Source organism: Lithobates pipiens, unplaced genomic scaffold, assembly GCF_037356315.1.
Source record: "Lithobates pipiens isolate NorthernLeopardFrog02 unplaced genomic scaffold, aLitPip1_a1.2 Scaffold_25, whole genome shotgun sequence".
Classification (NCBI taxonomy): domain Eukaryota; kingdom Metazoa; phylum Chordata; class Amphibia; order Anura; family Ranidae; genus Lithobates; species Lithobates pipiens.
In genome coordinates this window covers 6,376,137-6,399,155 of record NW_027507787.1, presented here as the reverse complement: position 1 = coordinate 6,399,155, position 23,019 = coordinate 6,376,137, and the positions used below count along the sequence as shown (strand labels likewise).

The window sequence follows — 23,019 nt, the reverse complement described above, 5'->3', positions numbered from 1 at the left end:
ATTATACTCAATCAGGTTCTCCCACCTATTGTCATGGATTGCAATCCCTCGTGCTTTGCACTCATTACTCAGATCATCTTTGCTAATTTTCTTGTACTCTGCCAAATCAGGCATGTTTGTAAACAGGCTACTTTCACACTGAGGCAGTTTTCAGGTGCTTTAGTGCTAAAAATGGAGACTGTAATGCACCTTAAAACTGCCTCTCATGTGTTCCCAGTGTGAAAGCCTGAGTTCTTTCACACTGGGGCGGTGCACTTGTGGGACAGCGAAAAAAAAGTGCTGCAAGCAGCAACTTTAGGGCAGTGTGGGAGCACTGTATACAGCGCTCCCAAACCGCCCCTGCCCATTGGAATGAATGGGCAGCGCTTTGGAAGCACTGCAACACAGGCGCTATTAACGGTAAAGCTTGGTAAAACTAGTGGCGCTTTACCACCAAACGGACCCGCTGCCCCAGTGTGAAGATAACCTAAAGAATAGAAAAACAAGAGCTAGGAAAGGAACTCATGCTGTATGTCCCAATAGATTAAAAATATGCACAGGCTTATTGCGAAGGGCTGTTTCCACAAAGGTTACAATCCTTTCCGTGCAGAACTCATTCCCAACGCTGCACTAAATGCTCTAAAGCAGAACTATCCCACTACTATGGCCATTAAAACAGATTGTCAAGCAAACTTCACTCAAGTACATCCTTTATTTTTTTTGTTTTTTTAATACATTGCTCATCATCTAAAAAACTCCCTTAATTTTATTTGGTAATGCTCCAAGCTACATGCTTGGATATGGATCTGCATGGAGTTCCCCTCTTAAAATCCATAGTTAAGAGAGATTTCCAAATTTAGTTTTTATAGTGTCCCGCTTAAAACCTACACCAGACCTTAATGGCCTGGTATGGATTTAGGAGGGACCTCCAGTATCCCCACTGTTTATATAAACATGTGCAAGAATCTCTATAGACGGTACACAGTGCAGAGGTCTCCCTCCTAGATCTCCTTCTGGTTTCATGTTCTTATGGTTATTTTCTCTATTGGTAAATGTTCTTTAACGCTCATGATCGAATGTTCTCACAGGTTTTTTTCAGATAAAAAATATTGGTGATATTACACACATTACAAACATTATGGGTAGTCTTCTTTTGCATGAACTTTATATCTTTGCAAAACAAATTTTTATAAATATACTCCTTGGAGTTTGTGAAGCCACGGGTGAAAATTATGCTCTGTTTTACCCTGCTCTGCCACAGCAGTCTTCCTCCAATGAGGTATTCTTTCATCTCTGAGAAACTAACAGTGATCAGCACTGTGAATACAACAAAATTTTTCAACAGGGCCTGTGCATACCAATTTATGGTGGGGAGATACAGAATACTGCATTAGTGGCAGGTTGACTCGCACTCTGCCATTAGAGTCAAGTGAAAGGGTTCATCAAAAACACATTGCAACACATGTTCTGGAATGTACAATGTATATGTAAAGTGCTGGCACTTTACAAGTACCTGAAATAAACCTGAAAGGTAAAAAACCTGTTTCCCTTTGGTATAATTGCAGAGCAGAAGATTGTGAATGGTGGGGAAGATCTAATAATGAGAAAGGTTGTAGGATGATGGCTTATCTGAGGTCATAAGCAGGGCTTTAGTCCTGCGGGGATGCATGGGAACGACTTTCCTGTACTTTTTTTACAGCAGGAACATCGTTTCTGTTGACATCTGTGTCCTGCAGGACTGCGAGCTGTGGCAGGCAGTGTGAGTCTGCAGGAGGGGCAGGGCATCCATGCCAATGGAGGTCAGTCCACCCCGGGTGCCACACATTGGCAAGGGGGGGTGCAATCCCACATGCACGGCCTCCCCTCCCTCAGCCTTCCTCCTCTGCCTCCTAGAGTCCAGTGATAGGTGCAACAATACCAGCATGCCTTATAGGAGGTGGGACCTTGTTACAGGGGCCGCTGGAGAAGGACCGAGGGAGGAAAGAATGGAAGCGCTGGGATGACACCCCCCTTCCCAATGTGGGGCACCTGGGGCAGACTGACCCCCATTGGTACTGATCAGGCTTCATTGCTGGGGACACTGGTGAGGCTGCATTGCTGGGGCACTGGTAATTGGTGACTCTTGACAGACCCTTGCATCTTTCATCCAGTGCTGCACTGACGTTTCTGGATTCTGAGTCATGGGGAAAGCAAAAGAATTGTCAAAGGATCTGCGGGAAAAGGTAGTTGAACTGTATAAAACAGGAAAGGGATATAAAAAGATATCCAAGGAATTGAGAATGCCAATCAGCAGTGTTCAAACTCTAATCAAGAAGTGGAAAATTAGAGGTTCTGTTGAAACCAAACCACGCTTAGATAGACCAACTAAAATTTCAGCCACAACTGCCAGGAAAATTGTTCGGGATGCAAAGAAAAACTCACAAATAGCTTCAGATGAAATATAGGACTCTCTGAAAACATGTGGTGTGGCTGTTTGAAGGTGCACAATAAGGCACATGAAGAAAGATGGGCTGCATGGTCAAGTCGCCAGAGGACTGCCATTACTACGCAAATGCCACAAAGTATCCCGCTTACAATACGCCAATCAGCACAGGCACAAGTCTCAAACCTTCTGGCACAAAGTCATTTGGAGTGCTGAGACCAAAATTTAGCTTTTTGGCCACAACCATAAAAGCTACATTTGGAGAGGAGTCAACAATGCCCATGATGAAAGGTACACCATTCCTACTTTGAAACATGGAGGTGGATCGCTGATGTTTTGGTCAAAATTTATGGCAAGATGAATGCAGTGTGTTATCAAAAAATACTGGAGGAACATTTGCATTCATCAGCCAGGAAGCTGTGCATGGTACGTACTTGGACATTCCAACATGACAATGATCCAAACCACAAGACCAAGTCAACCTGTCATTGGCTACAGCAGAATAAAGTGAGGGTTCTGACGTGGCCATCTCAGTCTCCAGACCTCAATATCATTGAGCCACTCTGGGGAGATCTGAAACGTGCAATTCACAGGCCCAATAACCTGGAGGATTTTTTTCCAAGAAAAATGGGTAGATTTACCATCTGAGAAGATAAAGAGCCTCATCCATAAATACCACAAAAGACTTGTCATTGATGTTAAAGGGGGCGATACACGGTATTAACTGGGGTATGTAAACTTTTGATCAGGATCATTTGGCTAGTTTATGTTGTGATTATGATTTAAAAAGAGTAAACAAAGTTGATAATAAATGGCTTCAGCCAAACACTAACCATGAGTGAAAGAAAAATTTCAATCATATTGTCTGAAAAATGACCAAGAAATCAAATTCTGCCAGGGTATGTAAACTTTTCAGCACTGGTGTGTGCGTGCGTGCGTGCGCGCGCACGCACGCACGCACACACACACACTTGCTTTTTTTATTTTTGAGTTTTTTGAGGTGGGGGGCGGAAATCTTGGGTGAGTTACCACACTTTTTTCCCCAGGACTTCACTTGGGTGAGTTACCACACTTTTTTCCCCAGGACTTCACTTGGGTGAGTTGCCACACTTTTTTCCCCAGGACTTCACCCCGGTTATGTTTAAATCTATTTTTCTTACCGCCACAAAGGCTATAACTAAATTTTGGATAGACCAAATGGCTTCACAAAACACGGATATCGAGTTGTAAAAGTAGCAGTGACATCATTCCTGCTGCACAGGTGGTCCACCTACTGCTGGCTGCAAAAGAGTACAATGGGACAGATGCAAGACCAATCACCTTGCACAAAGAGAGGAAGCAAAAGTGACTGGTCTTTATAACTGGGAACTCCTGCAGCGAAGCAACACAAAGAAAATACCAAAATGCAAGTAAAGCATAAACATGGCCCTTATGTTTAGACAATCTGTGCTTAGTTTTCATTTCGGTTTTAAAAGAAGGGTAGATGAACAGTAACTTTTTTTTTTAATGTGGTATCATGAGATTTTCTCTTGTCATTGTGATTTATATGCACTGGAAAATATGGCAAAATGCATGATGGTATAAACAAAATCTAATTATGATACTGTTTTGGTGTTTAGTCTCACAATCCAAAGACATGCAGGTAGGTTAATTGGCTTCTGTCCAAAATTGGCCCTAGTATATGAATGGGAACCTTGGATTGTGGGCTCCTCGAGGGTAGGGGCTGATGTGAGTGTGCAATGTACAGGGATAGGGACAATTGTAGACACTCACTCAGGTTGAACAGGATGGACTGGTGTCTTTATTCAAGCTAACTATGAAACTATGAAATGTATTTTATTCACTAAATAGAGTGTTAAACTAGGTTCTAGATTTTTGTGCCTTGTCTTCTTAAAAGCATTATCACAGAGGCTTGGCTACAGCCAAGCAAGTCTCCTAGAAGCCATCAATATAATGGATGAGTCTGCCCCTTCGTGAATAGCTGCAGTGTAATTAAATGTACTTCGACTTCAGCCTAACTGTATCAAGATCCCAAGTCTCACCGTCCAGCATTTGACATCCCTAGAGACACAGTCTCTAGAATAAACTGCCATTGATTTCATAAATGTATAAGAGGATGTGTTAAAAATGTATTTCAGTTCAGGTGCATTAAGAACAGGTCACTACCTACAGGTGATTAATAAAAGAGAACTCTGTAGGTTAGAACTAATCAATTATATACTGTGTGCAAAGGCCTAATGATCATTTACAAAAATATATGTATTATATGATTATTTCATGTCTTTTGGATTACTGCACTACTATAAAATAGAATATTTTAGAGATCCAAGCATTGCTTTTGCAAAAAAAAAAAAATATTTGAATGCCCTTAATTAACAACCATAGTAATAGGCCACTTTCCAGTTTAAAAAGTGGGATCTTTGTAAGTATATATCCTAGTGTTTGTTTAACCACTTTCAGACTGGATCATTTTGCTGGCCAAAGACCAGACCACTTTTTGCGATTCGGCAATGCATCGCTTTAACTGACAATTGCACGGTCATGCGACGTGGCTCCCAAACAAAATTGACGTCCTTTTTTCCCCACAAATAGAGTTTTCTTTTGGTGGTATTTGATCACCTCTGCGGTTTTTATTTTTTGCGCTATAAACAAAAAGAGCGAAAATTTTGAAAAAAAAAAAACGCATTATTTTTTACTTTTTGTTATAATAAATATCTCATATATCCCAAAAATATATAAAAAAACATTTTTTTCCCTCAGTTTAGGCCGATACGTATTCTGCTACATATTTTTGGTAAAAAAAAAAAAAAAAACGCAATAAGCGACTATTGATTGGTTTGCGAAAAGGTTATAGCGTTTACAAAATAGGGGATAGTTTTATGGCATTTTTATTATTATTTTTTTTAATAAGTAATGGCGGCGATCAGCGATTTTTATTGTGACTGCGACATTATGGCGGACACATCAGACATTTTTGGGACCATTGTCATTTATACAGCAATCACTGCTATACAAATGCGGTGATTCCTGTGTAAATGACACTGGCAGTGAAGGGGTTAACCAGTGGGTGGCAGTGTAGGGGTTAAGTGTTCCTAGGGGTGTGTTACTAACTGAGGGGCTGGGCTTTCATTTAGTGAACACTGATCTCTGCTCCAATCACATGGAGCAGAGATCAGCATCACTTGTTGCTAGGCAGAACTGGGAGATGCTGTTTACAACGGCATCTCTCCGTTCAGCCACCCCGTGAGACGATCGTGGGTATGCCCATGGCGATCGAGTCCGCGGGACCCGCGACCGCACTCACGGGGGTCCCGACCAGCACGCGAGTGCGCCGCCGGCGGTGCGCTCACGATGGCAGGGCGGCATTAAAGATTGGACATACCTGTACACCAATATGCCTGCCCGTGCCATTCTGCCGACATACATCGGTGTGCGCTGGTCGGGAACTGGTTAACCACTTACCAACCAGCTCATGCCGATATACGTTTTAGGGATGCACTGAAATTTCGGCCGCCGAAACATATCGGCCGAAAATGGCCCTTTCGGCAAAAAGCCGAAAGAGAATTTCCGCCGATACTGGTGCCGAAAATGGGGTGGGACTTGCGGTGCTTGGCCCCGCCCCCAGTGCCACCCATCACGGGGGTGTCATTCTGTCTTTAGCTCTCCTCCTCCCCTCCCTCCTCACCCATGCTGCAGTCAGCCTGTGGGGTCTCGCTCTAAAGTCCCCCTCTCCACAGCGGTGGCTGCATATGTCTCCTCAGCCGTTGTGTAAATCGGCTGTGCAGGAGCTGGGCACGCTGTTTACTGTGAAAGTGAAAGCAAAGGAGAGGCATCTAGCAGTGTGTGCTGTGCTCTCTGCCTCCCCCTAGAGTGCAGTACCCAGCATGGAGATTAATGTACAGAGCTGCAGCTGCCAATTTAAAAAAAAAGACTGTCTATATATAGGTTTGTATGCCTGTGTGTTGTGTGTGTTGTATGTGTGTGTGCGTGTGTGTGTGTGTTATATGTGTGCATGTTTGTGTATATATATATATATATATATATATATATATATATATATATGTGTGTGTGTGTGTGTGTGTGTGTGTGTGTGTGTGTGTGTGTGTGTGTGTGTGTGTGTGTGTGTGTGTGTGTGTGTGTGTGTGTGTGTGTGTGTGTGTGTGTGTGTGTGTGATATGTGTGTGTGTGTGTGATATGTGTGTGTGTGTGTGATATGTGTGTGTGTGTGATATGTGTGTATGTTTCTATGTGTGTGTGCGCGCATGTATGCGTTGTATGTGTGTTGTATGTGTGTTGTATGTGTGTTGTATGTGTGTTGTATGTGTGTTGTATGTGTGTTGTATGTGTGTTGTATGTGTGTTGTATGTGTGTTGTATGTGTGTTGTATGTGTGTTGTATGTGTGTTGTATGTGTGTTGTATGTGTGTTGTATGTGTTTGTGTTTTTATATGTGTATGTTTATATGCACTGGTGAGGCACAGGCAGGCTACATGGTGGGCACTGGTAGGCTGCTGGGCACAGTGAGGCTGCATTGATCTCCTGTAGCATGTCCGCAGTCTCTGACCAGCTCCTGTACCATGCCTGCAGTCTCTGACCAGCTCCTGTACCATGCCTGCAGTCTCTGACCAGCTCCTGTACCATGCCTGCAGTCTCTGACCAGCTCCTGTACCATGCCTGCAGTCTCTGACCAGCTCCTGTAGCATGCCTGCAGTCTCTGGCCATCTCCTGTAGCATGCCTGCAGTCTCTGGCCATCTCCTGTAGCATGCCTGCAGTCTCTGGCCATCTCCTGTAGCATGCCTGCAGTCTCTGGCCATCTCCTGTAGCATGCCTGCAGTCTCTGGCCATCTCCTGTAGCATGCCTGCAGTCTCTGGCCATCTCCTGTAGCATGCCTGCAGTCTCTGGCCATCTCCTGTAGCATGCCTGCAGTCTCTGGCCATCTCCTGTAGCATGCCTGCAGTCTCTGGCCATCTCCTGTAGCATGTCCCCAGTCTCTGACCATCTCCTGTAGCATGTCCCCAGTCTCTGACCATCTCCTGTAGCATGTCCCCAGTCTCTGACCATCTCCTGTATAAAAATATTTTTTAAAAATAGTCAATTTCGGTATCGGTGCTGTTTCGGTTTTTGGGATCAAGGAAGATTTATTTTCGGTATCGGTTTCGGCACCAAAAAACCCATTCGGTGCATCCCTAATACGTTTGCAAAGTGGCATGTTCCCACGAATCACCATACGGGTACATCTTCCCCTTTAAGAGCCACCGGAGGCACACACACGGCATGGGGGGGACCCGATGCCCATGGCTGGTGGGCGTGATCTCCATTGGCCACCCACGATTGCAGGAACGAGAGCTAGAATGGGGACTTGTGTGTGTAAACGCACGCGCATCTCTGTTCTCTCAGGGGAGAGTTAGACATATTGTTTGTTCCTAGTAAGTCCTGATATGTTTCCAACCCAAGTCAGTCCTATCCCCATAAAGTAAGAAACACTAGGGAACAGTTAACCCCTTGATTGCCCCCTAGTGTTAACCCCTTCCCTGCCAGAGACATTTACACAGTACTCAGTGAATTTTTATAGCTCTGAGCGCTGTATAAAATGTCAATTGTCCCAAAAATGTGTCAAAAGTGTCCGATCTATCCGCCGCAATGTCACAGTACCGCTAAAAATCTCAGATCACCACCATTACTAGTAAAGAAAAAGGATGAAAAAGGCCATTCCCACGATCTGGAAATATAAAACCAAAAAACTCAACTGATGAGGTAAAATTTCAAATATTTGGTCCTCATCTTTGACGAACTACTGGAGCTTTTCTCCCTCAATTGCAGTATTCCTCATTTATATTTCACTTCTCAATCTAAAAACATCTCTTTAGCTGCATCTGTACCATATAAATAACTGGTTATTTCTTCTAAAATATGGCTTATTTGCCTCTGAAATATCAACACTTGAAAATTTCTTTAAAATGTATAAGGCCTGGTTCATACTTCTGGAAGACGTAGGAGCCACATTTTGTATGGGCTGCCGTGCCTCCTAAAAACGCAGAGAAAAGGTCCCTGCTCTATTTTCCAAATCGCAGCACACAGTGAAATTCCCAGTGCGGGAAGCAGCAATTTCCAGTGTGTGCGGGTGCCATTAGGATTACTGCCACCTGCATGTTTCTCCTCCATTTTCTGTGTGGGTGGTTGCAGCCACAGTAATGGTTGTGGACCTGCAGTGAGTGCACAAGTGAGAACCAGGCCTACATTCTGCGGTTTATGCAGATGCAGTAACAGTATTTAAGTCTTTTATTGATCTATTGTAATTTTTTATATGCTATAGCTTATTTTGGCTCCCTTTCAGTTTTAGTAACATATAGTGCCTTGAAAAAGTATTCATACCCCTTGAAATGTTCCACTTTTTCTCATGTTACAACCAATGTATTTTACTGGGATTTTATGTGATAAACCAACACAAAGTGGCACATAATTGTGAAGTGTGGTGTGCCCTTCATGATGCTGTTTGTTCACCAATATTCTCTAAAAAACCTCTGGGGGCTTCATAGAACAGCTGTATTTATACTGAGATTAAATTACCCGCTTGCTGACCACGAGTTGTTTGATGGCAGCAGAATGGCTCCCCTGCTCGAATCGCCATAGCTTTAACAGGTATAGTGGGCGCATCCATGCCAGTTGCGTTACTGAGGAGCCAATTTGCGTGCCCAGTGGCCACGATGTCCGTCGAGCACCCGCAATCACTACTGACAGAGCCAGAACATGGATGTGTGTGTGTGTAAACACATATACACACACACACACACACACACACATCCACGTTCTGGCAGGGGAGAGAGAGACCGATCATGTGTTCCTAGTATATAGGAACAACGATCGGTCTCCTCCCCCATGCAGTCCCACCCCCCCAGTTAGAACATGCTGAGGGAACACATTTAACCCCTTGATCGTCCTCTAGTGTTAACCCCTTCCCTGCCAGTGACATTTATACAGTAATCAGTGGATATTTATAGCTCTGATCGTTGTATAAATGTCAATGGTCCCAAAAAAGTGTGAAAAGTGTCCGCTCTGCCTGCCGCAATGTCACAGTCCCAAAAGACAGCTCTATTTGTGGGGAAAAATAACCAATTTTGTTTGGGTACAGCGTTGCAGGACCGCGCAATTATCAGTTAAAGGGGCGCAGCGCCGTATAGCAGAAACTGGACCGTCAGGAAGGGGGTAAAACCTTCTGGGGCTGAAGTGGTTACTCACAGGTGGACTCTGTTTACTAATTAGGCAACTCTGGTTTCTAGCGATTCTAGTGGAACCAAGGTAATTGGTTCCACTAGATTTTAGTTAGGGGTATCAGTGTAAATACAAATGCAAGCTACACTTTTCAGATATTTGTAAAACATTTTGAAAACCATTTATAATTTTTCTTTCACTTCACAATTGTGTGCCACTTTGTGTTGGTCTATCAAATAAAATCCCAATAAATAATGTATAATAATAAAATAATTAATAATAAAAATAAATAATAATAAAGCAGTTACGTTTTTGGTTGTAACATAACCAAATAAGGAAAATGTCAAGGGGTATGAATACTTTTTCAAGACAATGTATATACCCATGTACCTATGAATCTGCTTTTTTTCAGCTTTTTGTACTGTGTGCAGATATATCGTAACATCTAAGGCTGATGAAATATTTGGAAGACAGTCTGATTAATGAAGAATATTACTCAAATGAATGGCTGCAGTCAATAGTGGGCCTACATTTCTGCAAAGAGTTGGGGATTCTGTAAACATTGCTTTTATCAAATACTTTGATTTTCTTAAAGACTTTTATCACTAGTACATCTTATGATAACTAGCATGTGATATGGATATGCAAGCTCATTAGAATCAGTCTTCTTTTTTTATGGCATTTAGAACTATTATCAGTAAAAATGTTGCTATACTGGCTTCATGCTATACAATACAGGGCTAAAAACACATCAAACATGTCAAGGATTTAGCAATACAATTTGCAATTATTTTGGACATTGTAAAGACAAATTATAATGTTTAATACTCTCCCTTTGACAATGTTTACCATGATGCTGTTGCTCTCCCTGGCAAATGTTTTTTTTCCTGAATGGCACTTTACTGGACACCCAGACTCACTCATTATGAATTACAGCAACTGTCTGCTTCCATGTATGTCCTGGAAAATTAGAGCTGTCCACATTTGTTTAAATAGTAAGCACATGGTGAATAAATTCACATGAAAAAATATTTTCTCCTCCCAGAAAGTTTAACTGCTTCAGTCTGATTGTGTGACCACAGAAATAACAACACACAATGTTAAATATACCTATGTTGTCATGTAATGTCTATATAGGTATAAGGAATAATAAGTCTGCATAGTGTGTGTATATCAACTTATTTCTGCAGGTTTAACCATTTTAAGACCAGGCCTATTTTTCAGACTTGTTGTTTACAAGGTAAATTCATATATATTTTTTTCTAACACCCTAGAGAATAAAATGGTGGCTGTTGAAATATTTTCTGTCACGCCGTCTCTGCGCAGCAGTCTTATAAGCGCACTTTTTTGGAAAAAATACACTTTTTTTAAATTAAAAAATAAGATAACACTAAAGTTAGCCCATTTTTTTTTATATTGTGAAAGATGATGTTAGGCTGAGTAAATTGATACCCAACACGTCACGCTTAAAATTTGTGCCAGCTCATGGAATAGCAACAAACTTTTATCCTTAAAAATCTCCATATGCGACATTTAAAAAAATTCTACAGGTTGCATGTTTTGAATTACAGAGAAGGCCTAGGGCTAGAATTATTGCGCTCGCTCCAACAATCGTGCGGATACCTCACATATGTGGTTTGAACACCGCACATAGTAGGTGAGGTTGAAAAAAGACACAAGTCCAACCTATGTGTGCGATTATGTGTCAGTATTACCTTGTATATTCCTGTATGTTGTGGTCATTCAGGTGCTGACTTGATAGTTTCTTGAAACTATCGATGCTCCCCGCTGAGACCACCGCCTGTGGAAGGGAATTCCACATCCTTGCCGCTCTTACATGTGCTTTGAACACCACTTTCATATGCAGGCGAGTCTCGGTGGGACGGGGTGCGTTAAATTTATTTTTTTCTTATTTTACTTTTTATTTTTACACTGTACTTAATGTAAACATCCCTTGTAATAGAAAAAAGCATGACAGGACCTCTTAAATATGAGATCTGGGGTCAAAGAGACATCAGATCTCATATTTACACAAAAATGCTAAAGAGCTATGGGCGGAAGTGACGTTTTGATGTTGCTTCCGCCCTGCAATTGGTTGGAGCCGAGCGGGGGCCATCTTCCCCTCACTCAGCTCCATACCTAACACGGAAGATGACGCAATCGCTGCCGCCGCTGCCAGCGGCTCCGGAGAGTGGCAGGAGGGGGGCCCTCTCCCAGCACCAATAAAAGTGATCTTGCGGGGAATCCACCAGAGACCACTTATCTAAAAGTGGACCACTCGCTGAAGAAGTGGATACTGGGGTTATGGCAGCTAGCTACTGCCATAAGAAAGATATTCCACTTCAAAGTACCGCCGTATAATGACAGCAGGAAGTCCGTAAGTGGTTAAACACCATCTAATGTCTCTCAAGAATGGCAGTAGCTCTCTTCGCCACAGCATGTCTAGGATGTGGCATACCTACACAGTGACACTTTTTTTTTAAATCAGATTTATGGTATGAATATACACTAATCAGCCATAACATTATAACTATTGACAAGTAAAATGAATGACATTCATTATTTCATTACAATGGCATGCAAGAATCCGAACTGGACCCACAGAGCAATGAAAGAAGGTAGCCTGGTCTGACAAATTATCTTTTCATTTACATCATGTGGGATTGTCCCAGTGGGCTAACCTTGAGAAGAGATGGCACCAGGATGCACTATGGGAAAAAGACATGCCAGATCAGGCTTAAATAATCTGCTATTAAAGGCTTGGTGCCAGCTACAGTACCACAGCATATTTTCAGAGGTCTAGTGGAGTCCACGCTTTGAGAAGTCAAGACTGTTCTGCCAGCAAAAGGTTGACCTACTCAATGTGGAAGTCACAGACTGAAACAGGGTGGGCTTGCTCCTAGCCCTACAACCTGTATTGTGATTCTAATGGTACATACTGTATATCGTTCTTAAGGCATGATGCTTTTGTTAGGGAGAATACAGTTAGGGCCGGTCTGTTCGTAACATGTTACATGTTATGAAAGGTGAACTGATCCTTTAAAGGCAGATAACTCACCAGAGTGCCACAGTAGAGAAGAGAAATATGAAAAGTAGGGGGGCCACACACACTTGAAGCCCTGGACCAGTTGGCCCGCAAGTTTCACATAAATCAGAGGTACCTGTTCAATACCCCAGTCTTGGCATAAGAGCTTAAGCCCAATCCACGACCAAACTGGGCAAAGTGCCGAGCCACAGCCAGTAAACCGTAAATGTAGTGGCTGACGGTTTCCACCTTCCTTTTTTCACAGAATTCTCGAAGAAAGGAGACTCCTACACCAGTATCATTATTGCCATGTTTAGAGGGAGCTTACCAAAAAATGTTTTGTCAGCTGCGGATGTTCCCAGGTCTTGTATATAAATAGATCAAGGAGGAAGGGTAAGAAAAAAAGCCCAGAAGAATTCTACACTACATAATTAGAAAGAGGGTTGTTACCTCCTCTGTAGCCCCAGAGCTAGTCCGCAATAGGAAAATGAGTACAGCTACCGGCGCCTATCCTTGCACAGGCACAGCCTCAAGAGGATTCAGTAGCCGCGTTCACCAGGTCCACAAGAAAGATAGGACCCGCAGCAGCACAGACTTATCTAGCCACCAGGGATAAGACCTTGGAGGAAACAAAAGTGGCTACCTACCATCTGAGAACTGTATAACAGCCTCACTGAGGCCATAGGGGACTCAGAAGGAGCACAATACCCCACTATTCCCTAGAAGGAGCATACAGCCCCCTCAGAATTTAAAAAGACCATGTCAAAGGGCTAGCAGAGTGCACCAGCATGTTGCCACAAACAGCCAGAAGGCAGGGCCACCGGCACTCACCACACCCTGGACCCGAACCAGTGCACATATACAGGCGACTAAACCTCCCCATCAAAAGAATGACATGTTATGCAGGAACAGCAAGCACCAGGCGCATCATGAGACAGCATCCTTTCCCCCCTGGGTCGGTCTGCAGAGGACGACACTGGGCTCACAGCTGCCCCTGGCTCCATACTTGGCATACTTACCAGAACAGGAGGCAGCAAGGGTTCCCAAAAGCAAAATGGAGGTACCCAACCTGCCCAGTACATGCCCACCACAAACCCTCTCCACAGGCAAGGACACCGGGGTCCAAGGCACCTGCGAGAGGGGTCAGCAGAAAACACTGGCCAAGGAGAGGAAGCCTAGAGAATCCCCTGCTCAGGTCAGAATGACAAAACACGTAATAATAGTGAAGGATCTGCACCGCACGGACCCCCCCCCCCCGCCCCCCCCCCCCCCATACAAGCCAGGGAAGGTAAAGAAAGTAGTCAAAACCATATGACACAGGCAGAACAGGCAGAGATACATGTAGCAATCAGGCATGCCCCACATCCCAGGAAGGGAAGCTTGGAGACAGGACTGGAGGGGAGAAGACAACTCTGCAGGGCCGACCACGGGTGTAACGGCAGCTGCCACCACACCTGAGAAAAAAGGGGTGTCTACTTACTGGTCCAGCCAACGTAGCAGGTAACACTCCCGAGATAGAACTGCCTCCCACCAGGGTGGGGAGCTATCAGCCAGGGAAACACACACAGATATCTGGTGCCCAGTCATGTGTCTCCATAAGAAGTTTAACTCGCCAGCTGCCCTGGTCCAGGATGGGGCTTTTACAGCCAACCCAGCACTTAGCTAAAGGTCTGCCTGTGCTCACTAACCAGCTGGGGTGACTACTGGCCACAGAACCAAAAATGGAGTATAGGCTGAGGTTGCCCTCTAGGCTGTATAGCAGGAAAGAGATCACAGATTTCTTGAATTCCTGTGTCCCACAAAGATAAAGAAAAACCTTTATCACTGTGTAAAGTTGCCTATGAGTCTGGAAATCCCATATTTTAGCTGAAAATTGCCAGCTGTAAAGTAGCGGTACAATAAAAAAAAAAAAAAAAAAAAAAACAATCTGTATTTATTTGTAGTAGAATTCATGAAGCATCAATCCATGCCAAAAATGCAGCATTCTCTGAACTGTCTCTTCAGCGTTCATGCAGCCATCAACAAATTGTTAACTCCCAGCCAATGTAGAACTGAAGCCCTGACTCAGCTTTTACTGAGACTCGGTCTGCACCACTCAATTAGCCTGAAAGGTTTTCCTTGTCTCTTAAATCACATTTCTGTTCATTTTTCTTCCTATGCTAAGTTTTGGAGTCAGGGATTTCTGGTATTTAATTCTATTTCAATTCCATATTTTTTATGTAGATATGTGTAATTGGTTTCAGTTTGCACCTAATACTTAAAGGTCTAAAAAGGAATTTCTTCCAATTTTTTTACATATAGTCTACAGCTATATAAAAATGAAACTATAAATAGCATCTACAAATGTACCATAGCAGAAAACTTTCAAAACTTTCTGCATTATTTCTAAAAATCCAGACATATAAAAAGAAGCATTCGGTTCATTCAGGAAGTGTAACAAAAATGTGTGTATATATATATATATATATATATATATATATATATATATATATATATATATATATATATATATATATATATATATATATATATATATATATATATATATATATATGGTGTCTTCAAGCGGGGAATGCGATACACCTAAGAACCAAGGCCTGAGGTGTGCCTTGGCCTAGCTGGTCAGTATGCCTGAAAAGAGGGCATACCCTGAATGTAAGAATAAGAGCAAAATACTATGAGAATGTATGAAAGACTGGGGGAACGGGTGGGTTGGAACCCAGAAATCTCAACACTGACCCTGACAGAGGAGGAGGTTTAAATAGCCCTCTTAGGCTCCTCCTACAAATACAGGCTTTCAACTTGTAGTCAGAGTCTTCAAGCGGGAAATGCGATACACCTAAGAACCAAGGCCTGAGGCGTGCCTTGGCCTAGCTGGTCAGTATGCCTGAAAAGAGGGCAAAAAGACACAAATTTAGGTGAAGAAGGGAAGGTAATGAACCACCATGGATAATGGCGTGCTCCCGGACGGCAACAGTAAGTATCCAGCAAGTAACCGTAAAGTATCCGCTGTGACAAAAGAACACACCGACTCCTGGCTTGGTGATGAGAAGGAACCCCCTATAGAACCTGCGAAACTACCCCAAACCCAACTGAACATCCCTTGAAAGATTGAATTGAGCCTGATGCCCGAGACACCCAGACCCGAGAATGAACTGCTTGTGAAATGAGAGGATACGTGGGGGGTGGGAGAAGGAACAAGGCCTGGCCCGAGGAACCCCTGCAAATGATGGCGAAATACCTCAACGAACACCCAAGAGGGTGAAAGGGTGAGTGGCAAAAAGACTACTAGCAGGAGTGCGAAAAACTGGACACCTGATGGATGTGATAATGCCCATGCACCATGGCAATAATATTGTCAAACATGGAGAAACCATGCCGGACACAGGACCCTGATCCCACCGGATACGATCGGGTCATGCTACAGCCTGAGACCTAACAGCCGAGTCAGAATCCTGAACCGAGGAAGGAGGGCCAGACTCCCTCCCGGGGAAATAGTCCCATGACATAACACAAACATACCCAAGGTGACTGAAGGCCCCCCCCCTTACTTGGAACAGGCTGGGGATCGGAAAAAACGACTGGACTGACGTCCTCAAGTAGAACTTCAGGCAATATGTTGACAAGAACAGAGCCAAGAGTGGAATCCAGAAACATTATGACGTCTGCCCAACCTACCACCCACGGACCGTCACGGGGACGTGGCTTAGCACACACCCTGAGAGAGACTATACATCCCTGGGTGGTAACCAGGGTCTCAACACAACAGGACATCAACTGAAGAAAACATTTCCGACTGCTTCTGACCCAAGGGTGAGCCCAGTGGCGAAAACGACGACATCAGCACCAATCAACTAGCCCCCCCCAACAACAGCCGAGCTGAAGGAAGGGAGTGCAAGCATGGTTGATACCGATATGGATGCCAAGACGGCCCAACCCGAAACACAAACTAGAGAAAAGACAGAAAACCAGACAGGAGAACAACAATGCCCCCCGCCTATCTAAGAATGAAACATGAGCAGAAATGTCAATACCACTGTGCGTGAATGAACCTGACAACAAAACCCCCCTCCACCCCCATGTGAGTGGTAAGTGAGCCTGAGTAACCTGCAGCGCAGAGACAGGTAATTGTGGACAACAATCAATTAACAAACGAAACCTCAGCCCATATGGATCTGTAGACGTGACAGATCCTGACGTGTGAGCCCTAGCTACCTGACCCAGGTACAAACATGACACAGACACGATGGGACATGACACACAACGAAGACAAAGGACTACCAGAGTATGCCATCATGACTGAAATACTATGACAGACATGCTGGGCAGCAACACAAAGACATCAATGCTGTAACAGAAAACGCTATGACAGAAAACGCTATGACAGAAACGCTGAAACTTAATGCTGATGCAGAAACGTAGAGACAGAAATCCAGGGGCAGAACGCAATGACAGCGAAACCAAGACTGAAACGCTGAGGCATAAATGCAACGCCAGAATCCTGGGGCAGAAATTCTATAACAGAAAAACTGAGACAGCGAAGCAACAGCAGAATCCTGGCCAGAAAAGCAATGACTGAAAACACGCTGAGACTGAACGCTGAGACAGAAATGCAAAGACAAAAATCCTGGGGCAGAAATGCTATGAATGAATGCCGAGCCAGAACACCGCAACTGAACGCCGAGCCAGAATTACTGAGACTGAACGCCGAGCCAGACAAACGCTGGGGCAGAACACCATGCCAGAAAAGCATGCAATGACAGAAATGCTGGGGCAGAACACTATGACAGAAAGACTGGGGTAGAGACACAAAGACAGAAATGCTTGGGCAGAATATTATGACAGAAATGCTGGGCAGCATGCTGGGGCAGACCCCAGTGACAGAAATGCTGGGGCGGACCACTGTGACAGAATCCAGGTGTGAAACACTGACAGAATGTCAGGTCACCTTGAGGCGAGGTGACAGTTGCACACCGTAGGGATCAGGAGTGCACCACAAGGTTGTGGACCCTACGGCCGACTGCTGCAGACGGGGGACAGATCCCACTGGGGTTAGAGCGTAAGATTCCCTGGGGCGCAGAGTCTAAGAGCCAGCAGGTGTTCACCAGCGCCTCTGGTGGTGAGGATGGACTTGGCTGCAACTGGCTCCAGGTCGCGACCCCCAGGGTCCCCCAGCTCACACCCACAGTAGGCAACAGGAGGATAGGGATGGTGAGGGACAAAGCCAAGGTCGGGGCCACAAGCAGACAAGAAAAGGTCAGGATCACAGACAAACAAGGATAGTCAAGACACGCCAAAGTCGGTAACGGAAAACAGTAGCAGAGCACACGGCAGGAAACAGGAAGCTAACACACAAAGGAATACACAATGGTTGATCAGCACTGATAGCCTGCAGTGCACAGGTTAATATAGGGCTCCCTGATAGGGCCTGGGGTGGAGCCATGCTTAGAGGAGAGGTTATGAAAAACCACCAGGTGGAAGTGGCTGGCCTCTAGTCTGAAGACATGAGGGGAGGTAAGCAAACACAGGAAGATCACTGCATAACCATGACACAGAAATCCTGGGGCAGAACACAATGACAGCAACCCTGGGGCAGAAACGGTTAGACAGAAATCCAGGGCCAGAAATGGTTAGACAGAAATCCAGGGGCAGAAAACGCTATGACAGAAGTCCTGTGGCAGAAAAACACTAAGACAGAAGTGCTGGGGCAGAGAAACGCTAAGACAGAAGTCCTGGGGCAGAGAAAAGCTAAGACAGAAGTCCTGGGGCAGAGAAACGCTAAGACAGAAGTCCTGGGGCAGAGAAACGCTAAGACAGAAGCCCTGGGGCAGAGAAACGCTAAGACAGAAGCCCTGGGGCAGAGAAACGCTAAGACAGAAGCCCTGGGGCAGAGAAACGCTAAGACAGAAGCCCTGGGGCAGAGAAACGCTAAGACAGAAGTCATGGGGCAGAATGCTAAGACAGACATGCCGGGGCAGGACGCTATGACAGGAATCCAGGGGCAGGACGCTATGACAGGAATCCAGGGGCAGGACGCTATGACAGGAATCCAGGGGCAGGACGCTATGACAGGAATCCAGGGGCAGGACGCTATGACAGGAATCCAGGGGCAGGACGCTATGACAGGAATCCAGGGGCAGAAACACTAACAGACACGCTGGACCACACGCTATGACAGAAATGCTGGACAGAATGCTATGACGGAAACGCTGGACAGAACGCTATGACGAAAAAGCTGGACAGAACGCTATGACGGAAATGCCGGACAGAAAACGCTATGACAGAAATGCTGGACAGAAAACGCTATGACAGAAATGCTGGACAGAAAACGCTATGACGGAAATGCTGGACAGAAACGATATGACAGAAATGCTGGACAGAAACGCTATGACAGAAATGCTGGACAGAATGCTATGACAGAAATGCTGGACAGAACGCTGCGACAGAAAAAAGCTGCAAAGAAACCGCAGGACAGAACGCTAGCTGCGATAAACATTGACCATTCGCTATGACGGAAATGCTGGACAGAAACGCTGGACAGAAACGCTTAAGACAGAAAAAGCTGGACAGAACGCTATGACAGAAAAGCTGGACAGAAACACTATGACAGAAATGCTGGATAGAACGCTATTACAGAAATGCTGGATAGAACGCTATTACAGAAATGCTGGATAGAACGCTATTACAGAAATGCTGGATAGAACGCTATTACAGAAATGCTGGATAGAACGCTATTACAGAAATGCTGGATAGAACGCTATCACAGAAATGCTGGCCAGAAACGCTATGACAGGAATGCTGGACAGAACGCTATGACAGGAATGCTGGACAGAACGCTATGACAGAAATGCTGGACAGAACGCTATGACAGAAATGCTGGACAGAACGCTAGACAGAAATGCTGGACAGAACGCTAGACAGAAATGCTGGACAGAACGCTAGACAGAAATGCTGGACAGAACGCTAGACAGAAATGCTGGACAGAACGCTAGACAGAAGTGCTGGACAGAATGCTAGACAGAAAAAATGCTGGACAGAACGCTAGACAGAAAAAATGCTGGACAGAACGCTAGACAGAAAAAATGCTGGACAGAACTTTGGCTGCGATAAAACAGACCATATAAAGTAAAACCAGTACAAACAGCAAACCTGGCCTCAGGTCGTTGCCAGGGCAGCCGTGATACTGACACTGCTGTGGGGACGCCAGTTTGTGGGGAAGAAAGGAGATGCCAGCGGGAGACTGCCCATCCCCAGCGAGCATCAGAAGTGACCCACGGCCTGCCCCCCTCATGAACCAGACATACATGAGGAGAGGAGCAGGCGGGCGGCCGATCACACCCCTCCCCCCCACCCCATGCTGGCCAGGTGGAGCTGGGAAGCTTATTGTGAGACGGACCGCCCCCCGCTCCCCTCCCCCCCGGGCATGAGCGCCGGGAAAAAACGGGCGGGCTGCACAATGTCCCCACGGAGCCATGGGGAGATTGGAGAGGATGGATGGCCAGATGAACGCCCCCCCCATGGCTCTGCGGAGGACCTTGACATGCTGCTGTGTGACAGGCTCCACTACCTGAACCCTGTCAGCCAATGTGTGTATGTCCAGCCGGAGCTCTGAAATGGCGGCTGACAGGGTGTCGGGAAGGCGTCATATTGCCCCTCTGACCGATTCCCCGCTCAGCTCACGGGGGGAGCGGGACCGCGATGCCGACAAAGTGCTGGAGGCTGTCCCTATGCTGTGTGGTCGATGAGTGAGGCTCGACTGAAAACCTCAATGCACATGAGGAGAGCGAGGAGCTGAGGGCGGCCGATCAAACCCCTCTCCCCCAACTCGGCAGAATCAGCGGGCGGACGGAGCGATGCACATGGGGAGAGAGGAGCTGGGGGCAGCCGATTACTCCCTCCCCTCATACCGGAAAGAATCGCCGGGCTTTGGCTTTAGTCATTTATTATCGATCAACTGTGTTTACTCTTTTTAAATAGTAATCACAACAGAAACTACCAAAATGACCCCGATTGAAAGTTTACATTCCCCAGTTCTTAATACTGTGTATTGTCCCCTTCAACATCAATGACAGCTTGAAGTTTTTTGAGGCTCTTTATCATCTCAGATGGTAAATCTGCCTATTCCTCTTGGAAAAAAAGCCATCGGTTCTGGTGCGAACCGAACCGGGAGTGTTTGTCTCATCCCTACCCAATAGCACATGAGCATGTTGGTACCAGAATATTAATGCCTCAAACGCAAAACATTGTATAGAATTAAAAGAATCAAACATTAGTAATAGTATTTTCTATGTATGATTGTGAAGAGCTCCATAGCGTAGTGGTATGCCCTGCTACCTTCAAAGGTTCAAGCCATGGGTTTGAATCTCACCAATGGTATCACCTCCAGAAAACGTATAATGTACTCAGCAGCATAATTAGTGAATGCACAGCAGTTCGGTTTATTCCATCATCTTAACTCTTCAAATGCATGCAATGGTATGTAATTATTCAATAATATTATGATGTGGAATTTCAAAAATCAAGAAATAAAACAGCGTAGCGCCCCCCCCAGTTCATTCTAGGCCCTTCGAATTTAAGAGGAACCCCAAGCCAAAATAAAAAAAATTACATGGGGTCCCCCCCAAAATCCATACCAGACACGTATTTGAGCAAGCAACCTGACGAGCAAGTGCTCCCCCTCCTGAACCATACCAGGCCACATGCCCTTGACATGGGGACAAGCACCTCATCCCCACAGCCCTTGCCCGGTGGTTGTGGGGGGTCTGTGGGCAGGGGGCTTATCGGAATATTGAAGCACCCTTTAACAAGGGGGCCCCAGATCCGCCCCCCCATGTGAAGGGGTATTATTGTACCCCTACATATTCACCCAAAAAAGTAGTGAAATGTGACAAAAGACAATTTTTTACATTACAAATGTATTCTCCTTTCCCCCACTTCTTCCTCCATCTTCCACCTCCAGTCTCATCCATCTTCCTCCGGTTTCTTCTTCCCCGTGCCGTCCTCCGGTCTTTCTCCTCTGCCGCTCCCGCCACCAACCCGCTGAACACGAAAACAACAAACCTTCTCCGATCTGTCTGCCTTCATAGCGCACATATCATGTATAACTATGGGGCATGGGCGCCGGGTGACATCAGCAGGAGACACTGCCCCCTTGTGACATCACTGACCCATCATGCCCCAGGCGGTGAAGTCACAAGGGGCAGGTTCTTGGAGTGCCGTCATGTGCCCCATCGCAGGAGGTTCGCTTTTTGAATGTTCAGCGGGAGCGGCAGAGGAGAATGACCGGAGGACGGACCAGGGGAAGAAGAAGCCGGAGCAAGAAGCAGAGGAGGAAGAAGAAGAGGCTGGAGGAAAGAGAAAACTGAAGGAAGACTGGAGGAAGATGGTGGAAAAAGCGGGGGAAATAAGAAGACATTTTTAATAAAGGAATTGTGAAAAAACAGCTATTTTTTTTTTGGCACATTTCACTGCTTTTTTTGGTGAATGTGTAGGGGTACAATATACCCATTCACATGGGGAGCCAGGATCTGGGGGCCTCCTTGTCAAAGGGGGCTTACAGATTTCGATAAGCCCCCCACCCGCAGACCCCCACAACCAGATCCCCATCAACATGCCCTCAACATGGAGACCCCAAAAGCACCCTCCCTATGTTGAGGGCATGTGGCCTGGTATGGTTCAGGAGGGGGGGTGCTCGCTTTTTTTTTTCTGGCGTGGAGTTCCAGTTAATATCCATACCAGACATAAAGGACCTGGTATGGACTGGTGGGGGGAACCTACACCATTTTTTTTCTTAGATATTTACTCTATATCGCCGGGAACCAGCAATTCATTACAGCCACAAGCGATTTTAAATGAAATTTTTTCCTTTAGAAACTTAATTTTGCTGCTGTACTGTAAAACATGGGAAAGGTGCGCTACTTTACAGGCATACTATAGACCCCCCCCCCCTCCCCACGCGCGCATGATATTTAAAGGAATTTTTAATTTTTATTGTTTCACTTTAAGCATTATTAAAATCACTGCTCCTGAAAAAAAAAAAAGAGGCCGTTAAAAAAAAAAAAAAAAAAATTCCAATTGATGCATGTCCCCTGGGGCAGGACCCAGGTTCCCATACACTTTTTATGGCAAAGAACTTGTATATACGTCTTCAGTGAGAACTTTAGATTTTGCAGGTTCAAGCCCCATTGACTTCCACTATTTCCAGCATATGTGATCGACAGGCATGTTTGCCGGCAATAACGCTGCTTTCCATTTGTATTAGCACCCAGTTTCTGAGAGTTGAAGTCTTAATTGGCCCCAATTGGGTGCTATTTTCTGGGACTGCAGGATCATTTTTCGGCGCTATAGTAAATGACCCCCAATGTGGACACAGAATGGAGGAGA

General features: G+C 45.2%; 1 protein-coding gene across 27 annotated transcripts in view; it reads right to left on the bottom strand.

Moving 5' to 3' along the window:
- Positions 1–23,019, bottom strand: part of KCNMA1 (potassium calcium-activated channel subfamily M alpha 1) — a 908,686-nt gene that overhangs the window by 572,195 nt on the left and 313,472 nt on the right. The window lies entirely within an intron of this gene.